The sequence below is a fragment of the Ictidomys tridecemlineatus genome (genome assembly GCF_052094955.1).
Source record: "Ictidomys tridecemlineatus isolate mIctTri1 chromosome 5 unlocalized genomic scaffold, mIctTri1.hap1 SUPER_5_unloc_3, whole genome shotgun sequence".
NCBI classification, from domain to species: Eukaryota; Metazoa; Chordata; class Mammalia; order Rodentia; family Sciuridae; genus Ictidomys; species Ictidomys tridecemlineatus.
Window position 1 is genome coordinate 710287 of NW_027520956.1, and position 4684 is coordinate 714970.

At 37.6% G+C, this 4684-nt stretch overlaps 1 pseudogene; it reads right to left on the minus strand.

Moving 5' to 3' along the window:
• Nucleotides 1–373: 373 nt before the first annotated feature.
• On the minus strand, nt 374–3916 carry LOC144372263 (NGFI-A-binding protein 1 pseudogene; annotated as a pseudogene).
• Nucleotides 3917–4684: the final 768 nt, after the last annotated feature.

Here is a 4684-nt window from a genome sequence, read left to right on the forward strand (position 1 = left end):
TAATCAATCAACCTTGTTCAGTGAAAATACCCCTAACACAATTTAAAAAAAACAACTAGTTATAACATCCAATTCATATATACAATTCAAATAAAAATAGTATATGTATAATATATTATATATATTATTTTAATACATTAATGTTTACAAAATAAAACCTGTTTTCTACTGAAATTTTTGTGCTTCTTCATCACTAAGCTTGAAAGAGCAGAAAAGTGTGATTAAGGACTCTTACTTATGGATTTAAAGATGCAGTTTGTGAGTTCATGAAAGATGGATAAATAATAGTTGGGAGATTATTGCATTTTTAAAAATGATTGCTTATTAAAATTTATAAACTTGAACTGTAAGACACAATAAAAAAAAGACCACAAGATTTCTCAAAATATATTAGAATACAGGAAATGTTTCATGAGACTACTGAGATACTAACCAGTGCTATGGCTAATATTAAAAACTGAAAATTCTATTTAAATTGTACTCACATTAGTTCTACAAGCAGTGAATAATAAAATAATCAACCTCAAGTTAGCAAAGAAGTTGCAAGGTCCATAAAAAGTTTCTTCGGTTGGCAAAATACCAGGGTACCTGTAAAGCATTTAGGAAGGAAAAAAAGTCTCTTAACAGTATAAAAGTTGTTCACTGATTTTTTTCTACCATAAAGCTCTTCTACAAATCAAAATGAAAAAAGCAATTATATATATGATAGTGATCAGAGACTATAGGGCAGACATTTCATCTAACATTTGGCTGACAAATTTTAGTATAACAGATTATGACAATATTTGTTACACAGTTATGAGTTAAAGCAGAACTAAAAACAGAAAAACATATACTCCATGTCCATATTCTCTTCTCAGCAATATCTGGGTTTAGATGAATGTGTAATAAGTATATAAACTGTCAAATATCTTCTCTTTAATCAGCAGAAAAAATAGATATTGGCCGACATTGGATTTTCCTTTTTTTTTTTTTTTAAATACCCACTATGGATTCAAATGTGAAATCCTTACAAGTATGCCAATATATTATTAACATTTAATAATGTGTATGAGCACTCAGTATACTAATAGGGAAATTAAAAATATACTTTTAAGTTAAAATAAATTTTACAAAAAAAACTGCATTCAAAAATCTGAAAGGTGTACACAAATAAAATTGTAAAATAAATAATAAAGCTGTCAACTTAACTTCCATAGAAATATGCCTGCAAATATGAATCAGTGACTCCACTCTTGTGATAGTTGGGTGGGAAGACATTCTCCAGTGAGAGCCACCTAGTCTGACTCTTATACATGGAGAAGAATTTCTGAATACAAAATCTATTATAGCCTTTGTTAAGTCATCATCTTTATCTCATTTAGCGTTAATGTACTACATCTTAATCTACTTAACACATTCTGTAATACGAATGTTTAATCAAAGATTTTATACATTAGTCAACTTGTTTTAAGATCTGTCCAAGAAATAGCTTCCTATATTTGTTATGTCTTAAACAGCAATTCTGTAATCCAATCTGAGCCAACTAGGTAAGAGAGATTTTCTACTTTATTGCTCTCTTTTTAACTTTTCCCTAACTAATTGTGTAAATGTGCACTCATTAAAACAGCAAAAAGGTTACTGAATAAATTCTATACATTTTCTGGTAAAATTAGTTTCATTAAGTATTAAATACACACTATTTTCTTTGGCTTAAATTGAGAATTTGCTTTTAATTTTTCTATAATTATTGCAACCTTGCCAATAACTATATTACTTAAGCTTTCTATTTTATGACTGTAAAGATTTTAAACTCTGATAATAATATTTACACTAAATACACTTAAAGCAGACAATAAAATTTCAAATAAAACAAACTATATCCGAGTCTATTAGGACCAAACAGATCTCAACATCTAGATTTTACTTTATAAATTACACAAATACATTGTACATTCTGAAACAATGAATGCTTACAATATTAACTTGTAACCTTTTCACATAAAATAACTTACACAGGAATGTGAATGGATCAATATTTGTGATATAAATTGCAACTCTAAATTCTTTTCTTTTGTGGCTGTTGTTTTTTCTTCCCAGTTTCCACAGACTGATGCAGGAGTTCTTATGCTTTGGCTATGAAATCTGAGCTTAATGAGGCAACATTGGCTATTAAGCCTTATTTCTATGATGGAGCATTATCCTTAAATCTGATGCCATTTCCAGAGAACAGTAGGAGAATCAGAGCTATCTCGAATCTTCAGGTTCTGTTTTGTTGACTTTCTTTTCCAAAGTAGAAGTTGAGTGAGGGTAGTCTTTTAAAATCCCAAGGCTCTCTGAGGAGTGGGACTTGGCCTCACTTGAGTAAAGTCTACTCAGCTACCCATTCACCACAAAATGATGTGGCTGTCTGTTCTGCAAATTAGGCATTTGGATATTCAAAGGTGTCTTTCCTTGTCCATCTGAGTTATCAGAAGGCAAGCCATCAGGACTGCTCTTTTGAGCTCTGCCTGGTAAAGCCCTGTAGACAGTCTTCTCTCAGCATGCTGCAGTCTCTCATAGCATAGCCAGCTTGGGCACAGAGGAGCTCTATCTGCTTTGCCATCACCTTTTCAGACTGCTGTGAACTAAGGGCTGCGTGTTCTTCACTCTTGGCTCTAGCCTGCTGAAAGAGTGTGTGCATAGAATCCTGGAAATCTGGAAATACATCCTCTACTTTAATTCTCTTTAGGGATAATTCATCTCTTTCACCACATGTTGACTTGATGTATCTGTAAGTATATTCATAGGTGACTTCTCGAGAAATATGCCTAGCCAAAGCAAAAAGTTCATGTCTTCTTGTAAGCTGAGCATTATCTTTCACATAGAATTGGGCAGCTTCTTCGTTAACAGTGAGCTCATGAAGTGTGAGATGTTTCCCATCCTTTTTATTTGAATCAAATCTGCCATACATTGCACTGTATTTTCGAATTTGCTCCTCTTTTTGTGGATTATCATCACTTATTTCAAAAACGTGACCATTTTGGCCAACTTCTTGTTGGTTTTTAGCAGCTCTTTCCCTTCATTCAAATCACTTTTTTGTCAGTGTGGGGGCCATTCGCTCCACACACTCAGCCACAGAGAGGGCAGCAGCAGCATCCAGTGCTTCACTGCTTTCCTTGGAGAAAGCTGGAGAGCCACGGTCTGCTGGGGTCAGACTGTGTTCTCTCTCAGTAGCATGGTGACCTTGCCGGAGTCTGTTGTGCTAAGCTCCCATCACATCTGACTTCCCTTGTCCCAAGCTCTGCACACAAGTAGTGGCAGCACATTTGGGAATTTTAAAATGAGGTTCCTTTCATTGCTACTTCAGGATATTCCCAGCCAATTTGGTGATCCCTCTGGTACTTTGTAGATAGGTATACTACTGACAGGAAGGGAAGTCAGTGGCTGATTGAAAAGGCCAGGGTTTGTAATCCAGTCTCTCAAAGTCTTCTATAGTCTTCTAACATGAAGGGGCTTGCTAGCCACGCCAAGGAGTGCCAGTGATTTTCAAAAATTCCTCTTCTCCAGCTTCACAGAGTTGCTGGACATCATCGCCACCTTGTTGGATAAAGGCATCAAAAAAGCAGATTGCCTTTCTGCAGTATTCTATATAGCTGCAACTCTCCCAGGGTCCTGGGTAAGGCTGCAGCCATTACTGTGGATGGGTTTAACTTGGCCCACAGCTGCAGCAGTCTTGGCGCACTCTCCCTGGAGGACAACTCAGCCCCAACTCTCCCTCAGGCGGCTTCGGTGGCCTGGACGCCCCGCTCCCGTCTTGGGAGGGGGGGAGGGAAGGTGGTGGGCGCAGTCTCCCTGCGCACTCTGGCTCCTGCCCGCTGCTGCCCACCCGCCTGCCCAGACGACGCTCATTCTGCTGCTGTGGCGGCGACAGCGGTGGCACCTCCTCCGCCCTCCCCGTGGGCTCCGCACCTTCCGGTCCCCCGCCCACCTCCGTCCGAGCCTGCACCCCCCAGCGCGCCCTCCCGTTGGGAGATTCCTGTTCTTGCTACTTTGGCGGCTCCGGCTCCGGCTCAGGTCCTCTAGCGGCCAAGTGACTCAGATACAGGCAGTGGGCCGCCTTGGGACAGGGGAGAGGGTGACGCCCCGGGGCTTGGCCTCTTCCTACCGCCCCCATCCCTGAATAAAGAAATTTTTAAAAACTCAACATTAAAAAATAGCCCAGCCTATACATGTACAAATGAACTGAATAGGCACTTATTAAAAGAAATATGCATAGAAGTCCAACTTCTTTAACAAATCAGGAAAATGCTAATCAAAACTACACTGAGATTCCTTCTCACTTCTCTTACTGTGGCAAGCATGAAAAATACAAATAACAAAAAAAGTTGGTGAAGATGTGGGGAAAAGAAACACATACACACAGTTGGTGAAAATTTAAATTATTTTAGTCACTGTAGAAATCAGTATGGAGTGTCCCCAAAAGGCTAAAAGTAGAATTACTGTATGATCAAGTTCTATCATTCCTTGGAATTTATCCAGAAGAATTAAAGTGAGTATACTTTAAAAACAAATGCATACAAATAAAATGTTTGCCACAGCACAATTCACTAGTCAAGTTATGGAGTCTGCCTAGGTGGCTATCAACAAATGAATGGATAAAGACAATATATATATATATATATATATATATATATATATATATATTTATAAATATATATATTTA